Below are 26,731 nucleotides of genomic sequence, written 5' to 3'. Positions count from 1 at the left end.
AATCTTGGCTAAGTAAAAAAATGTATGTAGAAATGCAATGAATCTGTCATAAGATTATATAAAAAAAAACAACTGAAAACAAAGGTAGGATCTGGTAAGTTTTTCCGAATGATTAAAATTAATTATTCTTATTATTAAATGTATTGAAAAAAAACAAAACAAAGGACACCTCGGGTCGACATTGTGAAGGAATCCTGAAATGTCGAAAGCAAATACATCTAGCATCTATTTTACTTTATTTAAGTTCTCTATTTTACTTTATTTAAGTTGAGTAATTAATCAAGTAAACATGACGGAATGTGGAAGGAACCATTTAGAATTCAATATTTACTAAATAACGAATACGATAATTCACCTAACGTGTTGTAGATTGTTCTTAAGAAGTAATGTTTGGTTCTACTGACTTTATGTCTAAGATGCACCATTCCACATTGGATTTTCACACGAATGCTACAACTGAAGATTACATCGGATGAATATAATTGACGGATAGACGTAGACGTTATCATTTGTGTACTGTTATGTTAATGCTAACAGTGCTTTTCTGGGGTCATTAATGAAGCCAGCCTCCCTTTTTCTGCTTTCAACACTCTGTCCAACAGTTAATCCCAAATTGAATCATAGGACCCAGACTCTTGTAACTCGCCGTATGTCTGACGCTCGAGAACTTTGACATATACAACTTTGTTGTACAAACGATATTTTCCGATATGAAAACAGGCCTTTGATGATAAGTTACCGCGTGCAAATTGCCGTATAATGGTGGTTGTGTGGTCGTTTATATAGTTACGTCGATCTGTGCTCTCGAGACAAGTGTTATGTCCGTTCTGAGAAGACGAAAAGTATGCGTGTACTTTCCACCTGTCCATCGATCTGGTTCACCAGTGACCGACAATGGACAGAGTTCCCGAACTTGTTGTCACGAAATCGGACAATTGTCCGCTAACTTGGTTAGCTATGCTTTTGTAGCCGCATGCGTCTTAATACAGTATTGATAGATAATCCATACCGAAAATAGATACGGCCTCGTTTACCACGCCAAAGTTGCTTACAAGAAATTTGGCTTCCATAGAAGAGTTATTGGTGGCATATAATGAAGGTATTCATCTGAAATGATCATACGGGCTCTCGTAAATAAACGTCTTGTTTCACATTCGGTTGTTGTGATATAATCATTTAAATTAATTTAAGTGTACTTTCTTGTCGAGAATCTATACATTTCCCCTACTGTGCTGTGACAATTATCTGATTGTTAACGTCCATTACGTTAAATATGTGAATACAACGACGCATTTGGTAGCTTTCAGCAACCAACGAAATGTAATAAAGCTTTGCAGATTTGTTAAATGTAACAAAGGCGCGTTTTAAAGTATGCATTAGCTTCGCTGCAGATAAGTAATTGTCTTTCAAGCTACCCGTTCATTTAAGAGACTGATATTCATCTAGATTATGATATGACACCTAAAATATTTGATGGCTAACAACCTCTCAATCAGGAGTGTGTATTTTGATAGCTTTCTTGTATAATTTTGAAGGAAGTATTCAAATCAATCACACAACCATATTCTGGATCGTTTAAAGACGTGCATGGGCATGTAAAATCCAAATTGAACGTTATCGATAAAAATGGAAGCCATATATTTGGCATGCATCGGTATGAATCATACATTGAACTATATACACATTTATTCCTAACGCGGGCTATGTTAAATATGTAAGTCGCTTAATGTTTGCTACACACCAATGTATGTCAAAAACAGTGTACCCAATACTTATACATGCATTTGCACATTAACGGATAATAAAAATGAAGTCGATTTAGATATAACTATGTATTGGTTGAAAATGTTTACCTTTACTGAATCAATAGTCATAACCAGTCCATTTTATATAATCAAAACACAAATTTAATCATTTATTCTAGATCAATTGGTTGGTTGATTTTGCATAACGTCCTATCAACAGCTCAGGTCATTTTAAGAATAAGAAATTTGAGAATGTCTATGCTTTGGGACGACATCGAACACTCCAACCGGTCAAATTATTTGAATGAGCGAACCAGTCTTCCCATTACCTTTGTACTGGGCGTTCAGCATGATAAGAAACTTTCACTGTTACGTGTCTCGACATTTGGACATAATCCAGTCTTCTTCACCAGTGCGAGCGGTCATTTGCTACAATTGAGGCGATGTCAGGGATACATTAGGAAAAAGAAAATATATCTCAAATTAAGTCGCCTTTTACTAACAGTATATATCAAGGCGAAAATAACGATTATGGCACTTCGCTGAGATATAAGTTTATAAAATGGTTCAAGATTAGAGTTTCTGATACTTTCGAGAGAAAAAAATTTGACCGACGTTCATGTTACATAGATCAATGATATGCGTTATACCTTCGTCATAGATCTGATTTAGTGACGTATTCTGAATGTCGATTTCATAATGATCAGTTATCAGCATCATTATCATAACTTCTAACACAAAGAGAAAAATGTTATGTCATCCTGGACTTTATATTGACAATGGATAACAAAACAATCATCAATGTATCATGTTACAACACGTGGCTTCTCATTCACATCGAAAACAGACATTTGGCGTAATTGTCATTTGATAATGTGAGTTTAAAAAGAGACATTTTAATCAAAGATCCTATCTAATTTCTCTAACTGCGTGTAAATATCGACAATTTGTCAGGTAGACATCAGACAGGTCATATGATTTAATCACGTGATTTGAACATGGTCAAATGCAGCGCATAATAATGTTCATAGAAATGAATATCAGACTATGAATGCTATTCATATTGCAAAATGGTGCCAGCAATGACGATTTCAAAATGCACAACTGTGAACTACCAGGCAATACTAACAAGGGATCCAATCAAAAACAACCTTCAGTATCATTTTACGGAATAACAGATAATTGTCAGTTCATTTTTGTTAGCTTGTATCACACAATACTGACAGAGACATTATCGTGCATAGGTTGTGATGTTTCTTGTGTCGCGTCTTCTTTTAGGAGTCGATATCAATGTCCACAACGCAGTATAAATCATTGGAGCCTCTCTATTGGTAGTTTCCTGTTTTAATAGGTTAATTAGTAAAAATAGGCCTTATTAAGTTGCTGTCATTTATTCTCCGTAATGCCTTAGCAACAGAACATGTTATAATCTGACATAACACATTGTGGATTTTCAAAACTAATTAGCTCAGCAGGAAAGCTGTAATTGTTTTGTAGTTTTCTGTGATACGTTTCATGGGATTAGATTAAAACTAAGCCACGGTCTGTAAGAGGAACTGCACTTCATGCATGAGCGGGGGGAGGGGGTATACAACCAGCAACAATAGTCGCATACCTCCACTTTGCGCAGCAAATGAAGACAAATACCCCAGCCGATATCGTCTGCATCATCCCCCCCTCTTTCCCCTTCAAGAAAAATAAATAGGCTTATGTCGACACGTCTAGCACTCCGCGTCTTCCATCATCACTACCATCGCTACCAAAACCCAGCTGCGCGTTATAACATTTAATGTGTAAGTTCTCATCTTAATAATCATTGTAACACATAGTCTCCGCGTTACGTTACGTCAAATCATCCCACATGTTATAATTTAATGAATGTGTCCCATCACAGCACCCTGAGCTATACCTCAATTCCAATCATACAAATTCTAGATGCAATACAATACCCGGTGTCTTTGCTAAAGTAAAATCTTGGAAATTGTACGCCAATCACAACCTCCTTCCTCATGACAAAGCATCCACTTCTTGGTGGAACACAACACAAATGAGTATGGGACTTTATCGCAACACGTAATGCATGTCCATCACGAAAATCCAAGTTATAAAATAACCAAACTTCTCAACTGAATTTTGGTTATCGACTCTTAACTTGCTCCTTTAAGCCCATAATGTACCCATCACGACTTTCCAATTCACCCATAGTCTGTATTCAAATCACCACTAACGTCTGATATCGTACCCTGACAGCCTCTGTGGGCAATCAAAACATCAAACATCTTGACACACTGTACATCAGGGCTTGGTTTATGTCTACTTTTATTTCGATGAATGTTCTGCTTTTTAATGTTACCTTAAACGATAATAACCCGATTGGTGGAGTCAACATGGTCATGATTGTTCATAATGACCAATCGCTAAGGGCTGCCCAATAACAATAATTGCTATCATGTAGACTTGGTAAAGTGGCCCATTGGTGTAAAGTGGCCCATTGGTGTCTTAGGTCATGTACAGACAAATTAATTTATAAGGAAATTCCAGTGTCTTTTAAATCTCAAACTGATATAATAGAGAGAACAAAGACATTTTGTGGCTCAACCTGGTGTTACACAGGGAGGTCCTGTGCGACAATCAGTTTTGAATAATTAATATGACTTATTACTTATTCTTTGATAGGCTGTTTTTCAATCGTCTTCCTGTTCACAGACGGTTACGATACATTTATGGCGATTACGCTTACGGCACAAGATAATTTGCAATGCAAAGTGTCAGATAAAAAAAGGGTCGGCGAATGCAAGTTATTATGTCACGCTAACTCATAAACGTGTGAGACACATTGGGGCTGTCAAAACAATACATATGTCGACCTATAATAGTATCTTCTATCTAGGTTTATGTTATTATCTTTTACGCAGTTCAGTCTCTACCTCTTGTTCTACTTTTTAAAAATAAACATCTAGACTCAAGTCTGAGTCTGTCTCATCGCCCAATACATGGGTCTTAAAGACAAGACATTCTGACCTCAAGTCGTAATTAACCATATGATGTGTCCCTAAGAAAACAATACACGTTTTGTAACGTACTGACTTACGTGAGATCCCCTCCACCGTCCTAAAAGACATATGCCTATTTGTACGTCACTAATCTCACACCTACGATGATCATACTACCCTATGTCTTCTAAACGTGTCATTACATTCTATATTTAGGCTTACATGTAGGTGTCAATAGCCTAAGTTTGGGCTAAAACAGCAACACCACGTCTGGGCTCACGTGACAACATCCCGTGTCTATCAACACTAGACTGACCGCAATATACACATATCAATAAAATGTCGCTCACTTCTTCCTTAAGGAATATCTTCGGACATCACTGGCATATTGAGCTTCAAGCGTTTCAAAGACGTCTACCCAATATATAATCAGGGCACAGATGGTTAGCCAGTCAATAAGTAGAGAGCCAAGTTATCGTTTGGGTAAATGAAATATACAGAGGGTTGGCGGCGTAAGCTTTACGGAGTAAAGGCAAGCAGTCAATCTGATTGGTCATAAATCAATTATTGTTGTCAGAGCTTGATTAATTATAACCAATGAACATTGATCAAGTCTTCTACGTGCAACAGCAAAGTTAACTGACGGAAAAAATATCAAATGGAGATAGTGGATTGCAGCTATAGCTTGTCGCTCCAGGCAAGCGGAAGGAAATGCGTTTAATACCAATAACGTCTAAGGATTTGAGTCGATGGGAATTAACCGCCAAAGTAAGTGCCTTTTTATGTGTTTGGCCAATTGATATGTCTTCTTGTAGATTATTATTGTTCGAGAATTAGTGATGATGGTGACGCATTGTTTACCCAAAATATCCGTCTGCAATCACCATGCTCGACTCTGCAAGTGCCGCTTGGATGAATGAAATGTTATTGAAAGACGTTTTACTTTAAAAGTATGGGAACAAAGAGATCGTTGTTCAACTACTATAATCATTACGTTCAGCTTATCAAATGCTTTATCGAGTTTTTGCTAGTTCAAACGAAAAGACAGAAGCGCCTCTGATACACATGAAACATCGCTTAAATTTCAGCACGCTTCAAATATAAACATACCGTTTGGATGAGCATACGTTACTATCTGAATTTACGGTTAAAGTTATGAGTGAGTATTATCTGTAAGAGGAGTACATGTAACTATTTAGGGTCACAAGAGGCTGTCCATCATAATTTCCGTTATGACGTGAAACTAGTTTTTGTGTCTTTTAAACAAATTCAGTCAGAAAGGTATTATACCTGTGGATTCTGATCACTTCTTATATGTAGGTGTGAATTATATTTTTTATCAAATAATATACATGTTATCAATGTTCACAATTACTTTTGAAAAAGTTATTTTGGAAAAAATATGTATCTGAAAGATTGCCTTGATGGAAATAGACGTGTTTGTATCATATACTACAATATCTATTGTAATTACAAATATCAATAACATAATCTTTTTATTATTTATACGATAATAATGAGAAATAATTATTTAGACATCGAACGCTTTCTGCTGCCAACGATGTCTTCTTTCGACCTTTTTTGACAATAACCTATGCCATATTTATGTTGTTCATCAGTACCAGGGATTCCTTTTCTGCTTCAGTTCCATTACAGTATCGCAGCTTCCCTGTCTGTAGAAACAACACATAAGGGCGGATGTTTAACGCTGATGTCTTTTTATGTTTTGCACATGCTATTTGCGGAGATATTGTTATACTAGCTAGCAAAATAATAGCATTATTGATGTTTTGAGAGTACATCTATAATTTGTAAGTCGGAAAATAAAGAAGGGTTAAGGATTTCGGTCGAATGTTTTGTTACAATGTCAAGACAGAGACGAAACAAATATAATATTTCCCTTGGTATATAATAGATTGCGTCAATATGGGGATATTTACACGACGGTATGTCCTAAATATCGAAACAGAGGAACCTCTTTATTATTTTTTATTTTTGACCAGTTATTCCAGTAACTCAGTAGTAAAAATAAAGTCATGACTGATGTAACTAAATCCATATCAAACTGGCTTTTACACGAGTTATTTATATACAGTTATCATGATCAGTCATGCCATTACAATTATTTATATAAAACCGTTTACCTATTTAACGTATCGTCTTTACTATCCATGTATCTAATGTATTGATTTTTATAACACAAATAATGAAGTATAAAGGAGCGTCTTACATAACGATTGTTTATGTGCATTCATGAAAACTTTCCCAAAAAGGAAATAATTTCATGTCATTGATCTAAATGTAAGAAATGAAAAAACTCGTCACAGAACGAAAACATCAGGAAATACTTTATAAATGATAATGATAGTATTTCCCTCTACATACATAGGTCGCATCATAGGAATTGAAATGAAAAGATAATCCGTCATTTTGTCAAAACTATTGGGTTTTTTTAATCACCTTTTTAACTGATAAATTTAGACGTAAATATAGTGACTTACACTGTACTTTTTCTGTCTCAAACTGTGATTATTAATAGCACTTATTACACCAGAACAACGATGTGCGAATAATGTTCTTTGTTTTAAGGCGCATTATATAACTTGTAGACATATTTGCACGTCAGTTATGCATGTGTGGGCTTTGTGAGTATGTATTCGTGAGTCGTATTTTACAGTTTTTCATTTTTAATAACCAAATTCAACTCGTATATGAAACACAAAGTTATCAGAAATACCATATCTGAAGTGATGAACATACGGAAGCAATCCATGTCAGTGGTTCCCAGTGGATGAAAAGAGATATTTGTCTGTTTCCATGCGAGATGTTTTAGATCGTAGCTTTAATCGTATCATTATCATCTTTAAATTCCAACAAGGCCAACCCCCATTTCCCACATTAAGCGACCCCCTTAATTAATCTGTCTTTGATATGAAATGTTAATTGTACTGCGGTATCTAGTTATGCGTCAAAACTCGCACTCGTTTTTCTTTCCGGTAAATTGAGAGTTCGTTGCAATAAATATGCTAACTCCAAGGCTTAGAATTTGGTACTGCAGGAAATGAGAGGGAATTTAAAACAATTTAGCACAGTTCAGGTTGCGTTTTATGTTGAGACATGGTACAAACGTAGAGGAATTTATCAGGTGCAGATGGTGTAGGAATGGACGTTTACTATGTGTAAATTTATCTTTTCAAATCTAATTAAATGTGATGAAAAGTAAGGTTTGGCGAACGTGTTTTAAATATACTTTAACGGTTGTGTCAGTTCCAGATTATATTTTTGTGGCTTTTTGTGCCTGTATATTTTTTAAGGTATGCTTAATAGCTAGGTTTTAATATCATCTTCTAATGCAATTATGGATTAATGAACATGGATATTTCAAAAAATGTTCTGAATCCGGGAATATAGAAAACTTCCATTGGTAGTCATTTAAATCTGATTCTAAAGGTCAATCCGTATGTCGTAAAACACACATATACTTGCTTACTCAATACATGTTGTTACAATTCGGAGAATGCGAACTACCAGGACTTAAATTTGGGTCGACATCTGTGTCACCGACCAAATAACACGTGTTCAGATGAAACAAAATCGATGCACCACGTGATCAGGACTGACTAATCAACGTCAAGCGAATGAAACACTATCTTACACCTACAAATGTAATTAACACTTTGTAAGGTGAAAATCGTTAATTCTTTGTGTAAGTATTAAATTCTTTGTTTGTTCGCCAAAAGATAAATTTAGCCAGATGTTGCAAGTCTAAGAGGATAGTCTGAATTTTTCGATTTCCAATAAAACTGTCCCTCCTCCGGTGGGTATCAAATTCTCTGTTTGGTTGGCAGCTTGTTTCGTGTTTGCATGTTCGGAAGTTTGCCTGTACTTAAATGAATACTTCAGTCATTATATAATATTAAATATTGTACGTAGCGTAGTATAATACTCCTCAATTAATTTAAACTGACCTACTTTGTTTCCTGACCAGAGAGAATGTTTAACTGCATGACACAAAATATTTGATGTTTAGACATTTTAGTTGTTTTCGCGGGTGTTTGGTGTCTCCGGCGACATGATTCGGGGATAAAGCTCTATAAAATGGGCAGGATTTTCACTATATATAAAGATACAACAAAAATTACCACAGTCTCCAAAAACATGCACTTCGCACTTAACACATGCAAGACACCATTTATAGGGGGTGACCATCCTTAAATGACCCTGGATGTAAATAGGACGAAAATGATAAACAAAACAAAACCATCGCAGGTGCTCTGGAGCTAATGATATAAAAGTAATTAACTTTGCAGTATATATAATTGGTTAAACTTCTAAACCTATCTAAGTAAAATATGCGCGAATATATCATACCGTTATGTTTCTGAATAATTTGAGAATTACTTATCAATATCATAATTAGCAAACAAATCAGATGTCAAGGTCATTTTGACATATCGTCATAACAATGAATGATATGGAAAATCTTGGAAGAACCAATGGCACGAGTAATTAAGAGATATCTCATTGACGCAAGTGGAAATGAGTAAACACTTTGATAAAGCCAAATATTTTGTTTATAACTCTAAGAGTAGCTAGGTCCTGATGGTGTCCTCTCGATGGTATCTAGTAATGCGTCACCAATAGCCCCTTATGTCCGTATTCTAGTAATCCGTATTAAGATAACTCCACGGTATTTCTCTCTCTAGTAAGGTCGGCAAGTTCTCACCTAGTATCAGCTATATGACTATTTACCAACTCTATAAAACATCAAATGAATATATTCACAAATACCCATTTTCCATGTGTATATACAAATACAAAGTCAATCTGTTGGCAAGAGTCATATTCACGTTGGCGAGGCGCGTCAACAATGGTCGCCATGCCGTTTTACCTACATCAAAAAGACAAATAATTAATAGCCAGATAGGAAAAGTATTTCGCCGATGTGTCTCGTATATAATAGGTCGTGTCCTTTGTAGTGAAAATTAATGATCATACGATTAAAAATCAATTTCTATATCAGCAGTTCAGTTTCGATCACCCGGTCTGGGACTGCCAACGTTACAGTAAACATCACATAGACGACTGATACAGAGGGGCGATATACCAGACGTACTGGCTCTGGTAGGCTCTGGGTGTATTCATTGACCATATAGATTGAAAGTCTGCATTGTCCATGATAGGAAAATTTGTATTTTTATTTAAGATAAATTGTCATTAAACATAGCTGACAGCTAAAGTCTCACAATTAATAATTGCTATATATTCTATTTGGTTGTGTAATTGTTTCATCTTAATATTAAGGTTGTATTCTTCTGAGGTTTCAGTCCCGTTGAAGTCTCGTTTCGACAAAGATCAAAGAAGTTATGAGATTTTCAAACACAATTTATCAATACCTGTAGCAAGTTGCCAGTTGCAAATTTTGCCAAAAAATTACATTTCTAACTTCAGCAGATTTTTTTATACAGGGATTTTAAGAAATGGCCCATTTGGCAGCCATTTTGAAATTGTGTCTTTTTTCGCTTTGAGTAGAGCCAAAGTTTTACCATTTTTTACTGAAATTGTTTTTACTTAAATCATCACTACACCAGCATTTTTAGCTGTATCGAGCTAATTTTTGCTGTAAATCTTTACTTGGTTTGTGATAATTAAAATATTGAGCATTAACCGTATGAAATGATTCACTTTTTTCACTTTATTTTTACATTTAATGGTAATTTTAGCACTTTTATTTTTTACTCTAAAATACTGAAAAATAACAAATATTCAAGTGGAGCAAAAAATTAAGCACACGGACCCCCCATTTTTCTGCCTGATTCTGAAAGAACAACCCTTTCCCTATTGATATGCAAAATATTAACAAAAGTTTATACCAGAACTTTTTCTATAAAGGGTTAGATTTGGCAAAAATGGCTGAAAATGGTGCATTTTGTAGCTCAAAATTAAGGGGTAGGGGTAGCATATGTTGTTATTATGAGAAAAAAATATTAGTCTTTTTGATCAAAACTGGTATATTTTAAAAGAAGACTACTGGAAAATAAATTCTGCAAACATAAATACATATCAATCACCTCATTAGGAAATTATAGCTTTAAAATCTTGTGCATATGGTCAAAACGGCAAAATTCCCATAAAATCCAATATTTTGTCAACAAGGTATCTTTGAGCGACAGTAGCTCAAAAACGAGCACACGGACATATGTTTTTTCTTTCATTTTCTTTCATGGTATGAACTCCTCTTTCCAATAATCTATATGAGAAAAAAAGTTTAATACAAGAAAATTTTGACTTCTCAGAGGAGTACATCCTTAATTAACGTCATAATTCTAAAAACTAAACATGACGTCACGAACATAAAAGGTATAACGTCATAGACAGAAAAGAATGACGTCACGGACATAAAAGGTAAACGGTTCATTTGTTTAAATGACGTCATAGACACAAAAAGAATGACGTCATGAACAGAAAAGGTATACGGTTTATTTATTTAAATGACGAGTCGTTAAAACATAGATCTATACTACATATGGATATACAAACTGATATTGAAAAAACGTTATACATATCTTCTAATGTTACAGTATTGCATTTGTATAATAACATATCTAAAATAAAAAATATTTTATCGATAATCCCCAATTTAGAAAAGAAATTCTGTCCTGTTTTAAACATTGTCAAAGAGAAAGGAGTGCATGTTAACTCAGAAACCAGATTTATTTGTTATGAATTAATTATGGAAAACAGAAACGAATAAAATAGTAATCTAATGAAATGTTGGTGCAGATATAATAAAGAAATTATGAAAATGAAGCACTTCTGCTTTAGTAATTCAATTATGCACACATTTAGGTATTCACCAAATGCGAACGATATGAAAGCACCGAATAACCGTTGAAATAAGATTCAGAAATAGATTGCGGAATGTTGTTTTGATGCCGAGTTTTTGTTCTTTCTCTATTTCTCTCCGTTGTGTTCTTGTTATCATTATTTTGCATGCTAATGAAATCCAATTTAGGTTTTTAATTGGATATTACGTTAAATGTTTTGCTAGTTTTGTGTCCATGGTTAAAGACTAATCAAATATTTGTTATGGTTTCGACAGGTGTATTATGGCCCGTGTTATTGAAATGTGATACGAAACTCCCGCTAATAAAGAACCTAAATTTGAACTCTAACCCACACACCGTGACTGGAATTCCACGCCAATTTAAGGTTGAGGAGACGATGACAGACATGACATTTCCCTAATAACCCCTTTTAATCTTCATATAATTTTCACTATTTTCTTTTCCTTTTGAGATGCCATCACAAAAATTCACACGTGTAACTTCAATCATCTATTACTCTTAGTATCACTAGCAATGCATTATAAATTTGATAAGGGAAATATTTTATTAAAGTGAATGCTTTGTCTGCCTATGTGTGATAATGCATCAGGACATTAACACCAAGGACGAACGCTGCACAATGTCGGGAAAGCCTTGAAGTTTCTGAAACACCATCATCTTAGGATATATAATAAACAACTTGGGCGTTGGAAAATCCATTCTGGGGCCATTTGAAATCAGGAGTATAATAGATTTCGTAATATATTTCTGAGACATCAAATAAGCCGTAAAAGTTTCAAATTATAATACGTTAGTATGAAATGGGGTATTTTAGTTTTATTGCAAACCAGGAAGAACCTCATGGTAGTTTGATTACATGTATTCTTACCCGTCAGAGTGATGCGAGTCAGACTTCTGACCTTGATCCATCACATGCTTGTAGCCCAATGATAAGGTTCTAGACAATACTTCCGCCTCAGATTTTCATGCCAATATTTTTAAAGTTATTTTTTCATGACGCATTCGGTGCATTTGATATTATATATACAAATAAGATTTACATTATGGGCGAGAGCGCAGGCCATCTTCTGGCGTGCCTTTTGGACAAGCTGACGCGAATATTGATAAACCATCTACATATTTTGATATACCTTGCAAAAAATTAAAGAAAATAAATAAATAAAATCGGTCAATCGGAGAATATCGCTTGTCTAAACATCTATGCGTCTGCACGCACTATCCATGGATGCACCGTAAAGGGACCATTCAGTAAAACAGATTTTTCACAAAACCACGAAACAAATTATTACATGAAATTGATTTTCTTACATACCTACATACAGAAAATTAAAGCGAACATATTCACAATATCCATTTATTGACAAACGACTTAAAATTGATATCACTGTAAAATTAATTATTTGGTTTTGTTTGGCTGATGAAATAGCCAGGGTCAATTAAGGATGGCCTCCCGTGTAAGCGGTGTCTTGCGTGTGCGAAGCACAAGGTGCGTGCTTTATGAGATTGTGGTACATTGTATATTTGTCTTGCGTATTGTTTAGTAGAACTATTGCCCTTTTAATAGTGTTATATCATCAAAGCATGCCGCCGAAGACACTATGCATCATACACCACCCAGCTACAATATTCTGACAACGGGCGAACCGATCGTCCCACTTCAATAATGCTCAGCGCTAAGCAGGAGCAGAAATTACCACTTTATAGACGTAGGTGTGTCTCGAATAGGAGACAGAACCCAAAGCCTGCCTCACAGGAGAGAACGTTCCTCCGAATGCTAAAAGTGAGGCGGTGTCAAGAGAGTTTATAAGAAAGTTAGTTAGGAAGAAGTGAAAATAAAATATTCTAAATTCGCCTTTTACGATCATGCAAGAGGGGCAGCAGGTACAATTCTAACGCAATACATGCAGGCTAATCGTTATGGCTATACGATTAAGCAGGTATAATGTCGCGCTATATAGCTATATCCGAGCAGGATTCTCATAAGGTACATAAACTGAAGAAATAGCAAACTATGAATTGCTTATGACCTCTTTTGACCTAATGTGCCTATATATCCATAAGTGAAACATTAGTTCTACACATCTCACTAAATGGTAAAATGGCTAAGAGCGAGCTATTTCATTTTTGCGAGCAATTTCGTATTGCACCCACTGACCAAGTAATGGACACATGTGGGCAGTTCACTGTTATACCAACTACTTCAGCTAACTGGTTTATTCCGACATTAGTTAAGAAATTACATAACTATTTATATCTTTGTCTACGATTGTATATTTGATAGTACCTATTTGTGACGTCGGTATGCATATGCAACTATTGCGTTAACAATTTACACGTTTTATCTAACTTTAGAAATTCAAATTCACAATAGGATCTGTGTTATTTACACCTTCACATATTACACATAATTGGATTAATACATTTTTGGTATGATTATCTTGTTTTATGAAAGTAATGATTGCTTTATACATCACAAATTACAACACTTAACTAACGAATACCACGAATAGTTCCCTGGGAGTTTACAAATGGACTGAGGTGGCATCTTTTCCGTATTTGTTTTAAACATGCCACTATAGCATTAATATCTGATATGAAATGTTTCTGATGCATTTGTTTTATACGTCAGTAAGTGTAAGGTCACGGATTAATCATATGTTATGTTTAATGCTAAGATACCAGGGATGTTTTTGCTTAACTTTCAAAAGGAAAACAAAATATAGTTAATAGAAGGACTCTGCAGATTTAAATTATGTCATACGTTAAACAGTGGGACCTACTTAGTTGAAATCGGTAATAATCAAGTATTGCTTAATATGAAATGAAATATAATACCTGTTCACACATATTCATTGTCTTTCTCCTTGATTATACTGAAATCTAAATAATTTTGAATTATTTTGCAATTCCCGGATACTTCAATATAAGCGGGTTCAATGTTATGCACTACATACCGCACTAGTTGTATGAAGTTATTGTTTACACGGTTCTAGTATGACGCAAATATTTATACCATCGCAACGCAGTTCGGGAGTATGCTAAACTCTCCCTTAGTTCTCCAATCACCTCTAGGCCGCGCTCTGCTCACTAAGAACAGTAATGAGTAACCATGTTGATTTTCTGATTGGTTAATCCCCATATCTGTTGAAGAAAACATAGCTTATTTAGACGTGGAAAACATTTACACTTTCGACGTGAAGGATCTCATAGTGAATAAGAACTTTGGTCAGGTCAGATGTCAGCGGCATAATTAAGACATCAACAACAGGTACATGAAACATGTAACAGGAAATATTCTGGTTGCCATGATAACCAATTCATTACATAGGTTTTGTTTTTTTAGAAAACAGTTTGTTCAGACATCTTCTTGGAAACTAATTGATATGATCCCATCCATAAAACATTAATGTTAGAATTCATGTGTAGGCCTATACATATACAGGTTTGTTTGCCAAAATTGTGGTTGCTATAGTAACCAGGTCACTATACGTTGGTTTTGTAAAATGGTCAATACCTGATTATTTATTGAATCAATTTTGTTCAAACTATGTCAATTATTGTAAAATATAAATGTCTATGATTTAGCACGTTCCATGCACTAATAACGATTACCATGGAAACAACATGAAAGGACAATTGGTTGCTATGGTATTAAATAATGGCTTACAATTCTAGGTTATATAACTAAAACAATCGTGACATAGATACATGGGGTCGCGGTGGCCGAGTGGTGTACCGACATATTACCACATGCCCTCCACCTCTGGGTCGCGAGTTCGAATCCCATGTGGGGCAGTTACCAGGTACTGGCCGCTGGTCGGTGGTTTTTCTCTCCGGGTACTCCGGTTTTCCTCCACCAACAAACCTGATACGTCCTTAAATGACCCTGGCTGTTAATAGGACGTTAAACTAATCAAACCAAAACATAGGTACATATATTGCCCTTCATATTGGACTACATTATTGGTCATTCAGACAATTTACAGAACGAATACTGTTTATTAGTAGAATTTGACCCACTAGTAGTTTCGAATTCCCTTGCCTGGCCTCTGAAGTACATACACACTAAAACAATCTCTTTTTAAGTACATCACGCCAATTCAACACTACTTTAATTACAAGTTACAGTTTTTGTGGCATCAAAACGTTCCTATTTCAACTATATAAGTACATTAATATCTACATAACCAGTGCATGGACCGGTAAGTGTAATTAACTGGCGTTAACGAAGTACGGATTTCGATAAAATCCCTATAACCGTTACGGTAGTGATGAACAGGACATTCTGTTTTCTGTTAACAACCACTAACGGGAGGAATTAAATTGTAGTGCGTAGCTTGGTAATTAAAACTTCGAATAGATTGTTAACATTTCTTGCTATTGGCGAAACATATCGCGACCGAATGTCTATTCGTGTGTAAGAGTACACTCGCATTTGTTTTCAGATTTCAGGGATCGTAAAATGGTTTGAAAAACAACGTTTTATAATTAAAAATTATTTTATTTACATTTTTCCAATGCCAAACTATGGATGGACATTGTAAAATGCAATGGTAGCGTAAGACTAAGCAATGCAACACTATATAGACACTATAAAACGCCAGTGTACTTACAGACACAGTAAAAACCAACGTATTAAATCAAGTTATAATTCTATAAAAATTGAAACAATAACAGTTTTAGAGAAACGTCGATGTAGGATCAGTGTTTTCTTGCGATATGAATAAATCGCAATTACGTTTCTGTTTACTTCAACTGCTTTCACTTTCATAACTATATATTCTGAATGGGAAGAAAAATTATTTCTGATGTTACATAAAATTTCGAGTGTAAGGCATAAATATAATCAAATACAGATTTCATTACGATATTATTATATTTCAAAGCAACGAGCTTCGTACAATTGACATGTTTCCTGTGAAATATATTCCTAATTCGAAATTGGAACCATTTTGTTAATGAAAGATAATTATAAATTCGATATCTTGAGGAGAATATCGTGTTTTTTACACCTTGTTTCGGTCATATTTGAAATATATGCTGCTTAAATCACGTTTCTTATAATTTACCGAACAAAAATTCTATAGCGGCAGCTATCGTGATGGGATACATTAAAACATCAAAGAAAATAAAGATTTTGTCAGATGCGGAATGGAGTTTTAGCGCGCAGTATAACATGATATACCGGATCGCGTCGACAACGATCACGATGTTTGAGGTTTAATCCGCAGAACACAAGAGATCGATCACATCTTGTCACGTGATAAGCGGCGTATTGCGCGTGTAAAACATGTTAGGCATAAATGTAATATACATCACATGGATCTGATACAGAACATCGGAAATCGTTTCTTTATATCTTTAAGTGACTTGACACTTCGATTTTGTGTCTTGTTTATATTGCGATATGCCAAGCCGACTGGACCGCATCTGGGCTGGGTAATTTGGTGCTTTACAAGCAAGAACCAGATACTCATGGTACAGCTATCATAATGCCGTTTTATCACTGGTATCAAGGGCCACACACTCCTATATAAGACTGCTGTAAAATGTTTACGTCCTTTAAAAAAATCCCTGTAAGATGTTGATACCAACTGCCGTACAAGTAAGTGGATGGTAGTACATAACTCCCCCTGTTTTAATAAAACGTGAAGTGCGAGGTGCGTGTTTTGGGAGACTGCGACATGTTCGTGTTGTGTATTTTTGTATAGTGGAACTCTTGCCCTTTAAACTTAATAATCTTATAATCTGTTGTTGGTTTGTTTCTTACTGCAGTTTTATGAATTCAAAGATATTTTTTCTCAAAATCTTTGAAACAGTGATACCTTGATCGTTAAACTGACAAACATTTCTTAATTCAACGTGATTGTCCAAATGCCGTTTTAAATAGTTCATATTAGTTTCCTACACGTGGAATGTGCTTGGCACCTGGTGAAATTAACCATATTTCTTATGAATGTGAATAGCACCAGTGTAAGATACACTTGGCCAAGGTTATTCCTATGTGCATCTCTTATCTTTTGTTTATTTTGGGTTTGTTTTGCGTTAAGTCCTGTCAACAGCAAAGGTTATCTTTGTCTATCCTGCAGACGTCAAATGAAGCAAAATAGTTTGAAAATTTCCACCTGTTTGACACGAATAAACAGCAATGTGCATCAGTTCGAATGGTTGAAGTTTGAGTGTAGTGAAGTTTAAAACACAGCCTATTTTAAAACTGATAAATATTTGATAAAAGCAGGCTCTGTTTTAATTCAAATTTTCAGTACGTAAAGAATACAATGCAAGATTCTTCAACCTTTTTGTACTGAATCTGAAGGCGATCAAATGTTTCATTATTTTTGCTCAGCGGCGTTCGTTAGATACATTATTGTGATATGGGACCTTGTACACAGTCGTTAGAACTATCACACTGAAGCATGCTGCATAATACGCAACTCAACATATCCCACTCGGTTGAATTTTACAGTAAACTAACAAAACTGTCGCCTCACACCCTTTGTACTGAACATTAACCACGAACGTAAAACCATTTTAAAGAATATGACGTTGTTCTCATCATTTAAGAAAGTCCAGAGTTGTCCTTACTGGGAGGTGTTATCATGGGAAATGTAAGCGATATTATTACGCAGAAATATAAAATATAGTATTCCAAATTTAGTCGCCTTTGATATCTCCATGCAATGGGGGCAGCTGGCACGTGACTAAAATATTGGTTCGGCAATTTGGATATTTGCAGAAACAGGTATGTCTACCGTGTTAACCAACTCAAATATCATAACGTGTTTAGTTATGTCAACGTCTTCATTGATTTTAACTAATACCGCTAGGTTACGGGCCTATCTTCTTATCAAATCCAATTTGATACAAAGTTGTTGTTTCCGTTGTACGGTTTTACCTCTGAAATTCCATACAATGATTAATATGTGACAATACAAAAATGTATTAATATGAAATTCGCATATTGTATGTTTCCAATTTCCATGAAGTCTTATTTTGAATTTGGAGTTTATTTGCAGTATTTACTGTATTACTCTATCATCGTATATATTTCTAACACTTTTTGTTTGTAGCTAGTAATCCCCTATTACCAGGCATGCGTCAGGGTTGGAATTATTTGCTACATGTGCCGTGTATGTGATGTTATAATCCCGGTGCAGTATAACTTTGTTGACATGTACATCGTTTAGTTATACTTTACAACTACAATCATTAGTAGTATCTTCATTGTCATACCTTAAGTATATCAATAAGATAAAGTACATTTAGCAATACACTATTGTAATGAAATTAGTAAAATATATAGGATCTTACACGAGAATTCATTGATATGAGTTTTTATGAAACGAGTCTAAGAAGTTTTAATTTTAAAAGATTAAACTTCGAGACGAGTTTCATATGAAATGAACACAAATTTAAAATTCTTTTTATCAAATAGCTACAAATACCTACATAACAAAGAATTTCCACGTCAAAATGTATTCAGAAAATCCAGCAGAGGCCGCCATTCTGTCCCACTGTCCTCGTATTCCTGACGTCACGTCATTTTTCCTGACGTCATTTTAGTGTTTCTGTATATGTCACAATGAATTTCCAGCCAAAAAAAATCGCTCCAGGTCATATTAAACTAGTGACATACGCAGGTTATCAGGCGGATTATGTGATAAAATAAGTTACTTAATCTTAACAGTTTTCCATCTCCCTTTTCCATATATTTTAAACGCTCCGAAATTTTGAAATTTAATTTTGGCATTTGTTTATTTAGCCGATGGTATGTTGTATATGTAAATACGTATAATGTCGACATACATATTATGATGTTTAGTATAAACGAGAATATTATATTCACAATTAAAGGTATGAGACTTTGTCATTTTGGCGTTATTTAATCACAGTATTCGTATTAACCTTTTAAATCATAAAAGTCAAACAAAAACCCATCCCCTAGATATATCAAATGTAGATGTTCCCAATCACTGTTGCTTGCACCTCAGCTTTATAGCTGATACACTCTACACACGACATATACAACACCCTATTCACCCTGAGTACTCATTTGAACTATTCTTCGACCTCTTCTTATTTTAAGATGGAGCAGATTATTATGACATAGAAGGTATGAATGCGTTTTAAAGAACCTTTCAGACACGCTGCTAATATTGCTTTCGCTGATGGTAGTCATGTAGCAACGTGCGTATCTCAGCTTGTAAGTACGTCAGGGAAAGTTTAGCACCGTCGTAAAAACCTGGCTTTGTCTTAGAACTAATCACGAGGCTTTTATGTAAGTCCATTCATCTTGCTTATGTAAGGACAATTTGAAAATAAGTCGATGAATTATTCAACGTGGTCTGTCGGACTAATATTTAAGGAGTAGTTTAGAAGGAAACGAGAAAACCACATCTGCGTCGTCAATGTGTACTATTTGTCCAGGTGGATGCAATTATGTAGAATTGTAAAACTGCGTTCTAGAGCACAATGAGCAGATACTTTATAGTGCTGCATGTCTTCAAGGCTATACGAGAAGTATTTTGTCTTTAATTATTTTGCTAATGCTATTTAATAGAGGAAGTGGTTGACAGAAGCCGCGAAAGCGGACATTGATCTTTTTTTCTTGCTTCGTTCTACTTCAATAACATGATCATCCTTAGGGACCTGGCCATAGATGGCATGTGACACAGACAGTTACGTAGACTGGTGTAAAAATAAATAAACAACTCGAAATGTTAAAACCATGCCATATTTAGTCACTGTAGATTTCAAGGTGGAAATAATACTTACTTTGTAATTATACATACGAAACGAAACTACAAAGTATTTGCGCAATATACAATTAATTCAGGGACAATAATTATAAGAGATATATGTGTATATATTGGGAACAACAGAAAATAATGAGCCAGCGACCCAAGGAATTTCATTATCAGTAGAACAATGACATTATCGTAATATGTAAATATAAGCAACATAATGTTCAAGCAATGTTTTCATTTTCCCTAATAGCGGTAAAACTCTCAATAGCCCATCAGAGAATTTTGCCCTACAATATTTGGGATAATTATATGTCTGCATGGTTTATTTGAGACATACTCGAATATTCAGTGAAACTGTCAGCACACTGTCGCTAACATGATCATTAACGTCACATAGTCTCCATAATGACGTTGTATGTCAGTTAACTTTGAAATGGCGTAAAACATTAAGACAAATGTTGTTAAAACACTAATTATTTCGGCTCCATGAAGCTGGATGTGACGCGTGTAAATATATATATTTTTTAAATCAGAGCATCAGTAAGACAGGTACTCCTTAATGCGATTTACTGAAGGGTTGATATGTGTCAGATATGTCAGTTCCACGCTCTGTTAACGGCGAAAGCCATACACCACAGACAACATCACTACAGAATATATAGTGTTGTTTACTGAATTTAATTAAAGTACATTGTATGTACTAATTTGTATTCAAATAATGTATCATTTAGATTATTTAGAGATACCTTGTTTCTTCGCTAACAAGATGTATCCACAAGAATATGATATCCCTTTACTTTACAAGATTGTCCGTGGTTGCTGGATGAATGATTACGAATCTCGTTTATATTTGGATTTGAATGATAAGGATATTCTACCCGAGGGTTACAAAATAGTTCCCTCATACCTCGACGTTTTATCACAATTTTACAATAATCACGTTCGGCCATTTTCAAATAGATTCGAAGAAGAAAACCGTGACTGCAGGACAATTCCCCATACAAGAATATTGCGTGCTATTATATCACAAAATCTGTTGTTATCGTTCTTTATGGTAAAACCAGCATAGCTCCTGAAATCAAAATAATGTTAATATTTTACCGAAACGCACTGACGTTAGCAATGTAAAACAGTCTCATACGGCAGGACTACATTGCATGGAATAGCCCAGTATTACACCCGTATGAGATAAAACTCTATCTTATACAGGGGGATGTAAGAAAGACGATTTACACTCCGACGCAAGCTGATATACCAATGTCTATATCTGACATACCCCTGTTAGATTTTATTATTCCAGCAAGTGTTCGCCTTGGTACATAAGACAAATCATCATCATAAAAATTGTCAACGCCGACAATTGGATTCACGGAACCTCACGTGTGCAATTGACACAAACGATGTACTTAACAGGTCCACAGAGATTCCAGATTATCATCGTGCTTTTAATTTCCTTCCAAATGTCACTTTCTAATCTGATAGTCCTCGCTATAATCAGGACTCTGTCCACGTCTTTGGTATTTTGAGATATGATTATTTGTATGTCATTGTATTTTATTTATGTGACACTGTCCAAGACACATGGGTCTGGAAAACTGACCTAGATCAGATGGTCATACACTTTCATTTGTGTCATTGCCAATGGTAAATACATTGACCTCAGGGCCTGATTCCGATTATGTAATGGTATATGTAAGTCATTTGTGGGCTGTATGATGTTTTCTCTCCTGGACTAATTTTATTCCCTGTTAAGAGTCTGTCTTTCTGATACCGTTTTCATTTCTCGCCAAATATTGCGAAATCGTTTTTGTCCTTTCACAAAAACATAGGTCAATAGGTCTACATAGAGTTGTAATAATACATGTAACATTATCTTTGTACACATTTTGTGATTAAAGAACACACAGTAAATGTAAAACGAGATAGCCGTGTAGACTTCTTAAGAAATCTCAAGACAACACTTAGAAAACAAAACTTTATTAAAAATCGTACCCATTAAAGTTTCTGAATTCCGAAAACAGCCCGAGTGTTTCTTTTTCGTATTTTTTTCCATTATCTACAAGTGGCGATCGCCAAAACAGCACTTACTGGTAACAAGGGGAGTCGTTATCAACCGCGCTGCCTCATCCGTTAATGTAAACCCGCCATGTTCTCAGGCTAGCTTGTCTAGAGGTGACATGTCTAAATAGGACTCTCGCCTTAACATCCTCTTACATTCAACAGCCTTTGTTTTTCAAATCATTTGGGAATTTATTGAAATAAAAAAAAATAACCACAGTTATAGAGAAAGCGTGATCAGTCTTGCTAGCTACCAAAGGGATGTGAGTGTTCGTAAGACGGGTGAGCGTTGTTGCCAATAGTAACATGCTGGTAAACTTCACTAACATACATATAGGTATGTTCATCTTGGGGGTTCTGAGGACCGAAGCACGTGTCTGTTCGCCGGTACCATTGTATGCATGTAAGGTCGTGGATTAGGCGATACCTCACACATTCTGCGTAACTGAAGAATACACTCCATATGACTCTATACAGAATATCAATTTGCCATGTACATGCAGGTTGTATCTATACATTGTAGGTCTTCCGGCTACAAACACGTGACTGATTGCAATGGGAACTCTCCTGTGATTAAAGATAAAAACTGAAACCGGAACGTCACGCAGTAATTTGCGATTGGATAAGCGTGACGAGAACAGAATTGGATTTATTCGAGATTTTGGGAGTGTGTGATTGTGTCTAGATGAACGACTGGATTCTGGATGTGAATGTAAGTATATATATATATATCATTATTTATCAATATTGTAACGCACATTTCAAATTTGTTTATTTTAATTACCGGTATTACACTATATTGAATTATGGATTTCATAAAGGAAATTCTTCTTTTATTATAGTGATTTGTTGTTCTCATATTCTGTAGATCTATAATAATTTCCTCGTTGACCAGTATAATGATATTCGTATGCTACAGTACATGACAAGTATACTGCTATCATCACTATCTCGCTACATCTTTATTTTTGGTGTAAGCGACCTTCCATTGACAAATTGGCTTGGCCGTTAAACGCCAATTACGAATCATTGAATGATGTAACAACAGTGTGATGTATGAGAATGTCTACGGAGCTTAAAAATTATAATTAAATAATGGAATGCAATGATGTATATATACTTTAAAGTTTACCCGGTTGTTTTAAAAACTTTAAACAAAAAGGGATGTTTTTCACATTCGCAATGAACACAACAACAAAAATCACAAATGTTCTAGATAATCGTATATCGAGGACTTCCCTCCATACTATTTTCACTTTGTTTCCTGTTCCGTGAGTTAATTTTACATACTATACTTGTAGCCTCCTATCGCTGTATAACCGGTTATTTCAGCAGACCAAAGGTTAATTTCGCGATTTTGACAAAAAATACAAACAGACCTGTCGAGAGTCGTGACATAAGAGATATATCTGAACGGAAAGACAGCGGTTAACCGAGTCACATTCTGTCAATTTAATTCTCACGACAATTTAAATGACCCGCAATATTGCGAAAATGCCATCCCCGCGGAATTACCCGTGTCTATATATGGTATCCAAATAGTTTTGATATTAGAAGTCGCTAATAAGTATAAAGGGGAGTTTTGAAAAACAAAATTATCAAAAATTTGAATAATACCAAGACGCACTACACATGTTACTTAGTGACATTATTAATGGTGATGTTGGATATTTTCAATGTGTTTTTGGTTTTATTTCACCGAAATATATACATATCTTAATAAGCTAAGTGAAAGAACTTTAAACGATTAAAAAGGCATCATATTCATGACAAAATTTATCAATTGGGTTGTTAGATGCTGATGACATTTAGTAGTGATGTCAAAACGTTACAGTGTTATGAAAGTTTGGATTGGTCGAACTGCCTCTCATGCGTGTAATGTGTTGTGGTGTGTAAATGTCTGTATGTTTGGGAGACTGCGGTATATTCGCGTAATGTCTCCTGGTAATAGTGAAACAGTTGCCTTGTTATGAGCGCTCAGTATTTAGTGTAAAGCTGTTTTTCTCGATAGCACACCATTTGCATGAATAATCAGTCAGCCGCATAATGACTGACGCTTGAAATCGGCATTTATTTTAAGAGTTTATTTTTTTATTAGTATATTTCGATATCTATGATGATCAAAATCTTACACAAATCCCAAAACGAGGGACTTGTCGGCAGCATTAATAAGTTTATTATGCATTGGTCATTTAAACGAGGTTTACATGTATATATGAACTAAAACTAAAATCAATATGAAAGTTTTGTTTCGGTCAAGTGCATACACCAGAGCTTTAATCACAGACGCAAATGCTCAACACAATATCTAAAGATAGGGATGGTTTTATAAAACGTTCACCTTACCTAGACAGATCTAGACACATTTGCCATAGTCAACCAGGGATGACATTTTGAAGTATCTTAGGGTTGATTCAATTATATAATCTCATGACATATGTTGAAACGACAAATCCTTATTTTAACTGTTTTTGAATTGCCTGTCTTTCCAAGTTTTCATTTAAAGACAAAGAAGCCAATAAGAGATATCGTTTTAAGCACCACTGGGTATAAGCATATATTACTGTTTCCATTTTATCGTCAAAAAAAGAAGTCATTTTGGAATCAATTTTGAAGATAATGATATTCTTAAAAAAACATTTCATCTGTTAAATTGAAGTCCTTTGCACGTAGAAGACCATTTTTTAGTATTCTGAGGTGTTCATTTAGCGTTTCGACGATTAAAATACATAAGTGATGTAATATTATCCAAAATTCTATATATTATATCAAATGATCATGTAGGTATATTTCTCGAGCGAATCACTTCATCGTTAAACGTTTCTGGCAGTAAGATGTACAGGAAAGTGTATAATGATTGGGTATTTCAAGATCACGTGTTTGCCGAACTTATTTTTATTTTATTAACAATATGTCAAGTGTCTGCTTTCGTATATTCTTATACAAAAATTATAAATTCTTAAGTCCTTAGGCTAATTATCTTAAACGCCAGTCTGTTTTGCCAGTTATTAACATCAAGTATTCTGCCCTCAGAGACTACTTGTCAATCAGAAACATTATAGAAACCATTGAAGTATTCACGTGACACTCACCTTGTGCAACAAAGAGCGACATTTAAGAAACCCGCATGAACAGTGGAACAATATGACAGGTCACCATGACAACAAGTTTGGTTCGTATTTATATACATGTACCATAAACGATTATGACGTCAACACGCGCAAACGCTTTTACCCAAAATGTTTTGGGCAACCTTACTCTTTAGAATATGTCGAATGTATTGAATAATTTTGGTCTACTGTGGTAGCTTCAATCTACTTTATCAAACCCATTATATATTTTTCCTAGGCAATTTGAACGTCTTTAGCAGATCGTGCAATTTCTTTAAAGCCATAAAAATGTCTCTGCTCGCCACCGGAATTACGATCTATCAGATATTATAGAGACAACGTTCTATTCTCCGCGATAAAAATCGTTGGTGATAGGAACACGCTACATCAGTTTAATTGTATTGTGGAATTATCAACAGACGTGACTACTTGTGTGTCGATATGTGTTTTAGTGGTGTTTATAGTGGATGTCTGGTGATGACGGAGACGTTGTTAGTTAGATTGTCAAAATGCATTAAAAAAATTGATGTAACTGATTTTAAGCTGCACTTCAGATCAAGCGGACGCACTGGTATTTACTGTAGACAAAAATAGTTTATTTCTTATTTTTACAAAGTTCTGGATTTTTACCACAGATAAAATCTTAAAATGGAATGAAACTTTATCCATATCTGTTCTCTTCTCCTAAAAACGCTCTTCATTTTCATCTTCTTTGACACCAACCCGTATTGTTTTGAGTGTTCACTTTAAGAAGCGGTGGGTTCTGCCCCTTCTTAAATATATCCATAACTGTGGTAGCACTGCAAAACGACACCAGTCTTGATACCAATAGGATGCATAACACACATATACACGCATGTATCAATGTTTTCATTCGCAGATTGTTCCTAAATACCTGTAGTCTTCTTACGCCTCAAGTCGGTAATAGCAGTCATCGTAGGCAACTGACACGCCCTATCCCAGCCTAAAAATAGCGACGAATTAGGAATTGACGATGACGCTTTGTAAATTGTAGGCTTTAGTCGCTAATGTAACTATATGGTAATAATGATACAGAATCTTTATATTCCAGTTTCAAGGAATTACTTTATGTAGGTCAGGGCTGCTGCTATTGAAGAATTCATCAATGTCCTAGGTTTTCCTCGATGGAAAATAATACATGCATATGTGGTTTAATTGCCTATACAAGCTTTGGCAATGGTAGTGACAATTCAAACTGCCACTGCTCTA

The 26,731-nt window shown here is 35.0% G+C and overlaps 1 protein-coding gene across 4 annotated transcripts in view; it reads left to right on the top strand.

The window, feature by feature from the left end:
* Nucleotides 1-26,731, top strand: part of LOC138314230 (neuronal acetylcholine receptor subunit alpha-10-like) — a 117,492-nt gene that overhangs the window by 43,295 nt on the left and 47,466 nt on the right. For 3 of the 4 annotated variants that reach the window (XM_069254454.1, XM_069254455.1, XM_069254456.1), the window contains one exon: nucleotides 22,915-23,103. The gene's annotated coding sequence lies outside the window, so the exon portion shown is untranslated. Of the gene's footprint in view, nucleotides 1-5,154; nucleotides 5,507-22,914; nucleotides 23,104-26,731 lie in introns of those variants that run through there. The other variant, XM_069254453.1, reaches the window with a different exon arrangement.

This window comes from Argopecten irradians, chromosome 2, assembly GCF_041381155.1.
Source record: "Argopecten irradians isolate NY chromosome 2, Ai_NY, whole genome shotgun sequence".
In the NCBI taxonomy this organism is placed as follows: domain Eukaryota; kingdom Metazoa; phylum Mollusca; class Bivalvia; order Pectinida; family Pectinidae; genus Argopecten; species Argopecten irradians.
This window is presented reverse-complemented; position numbering and strand designations above follow the sequence as displayed.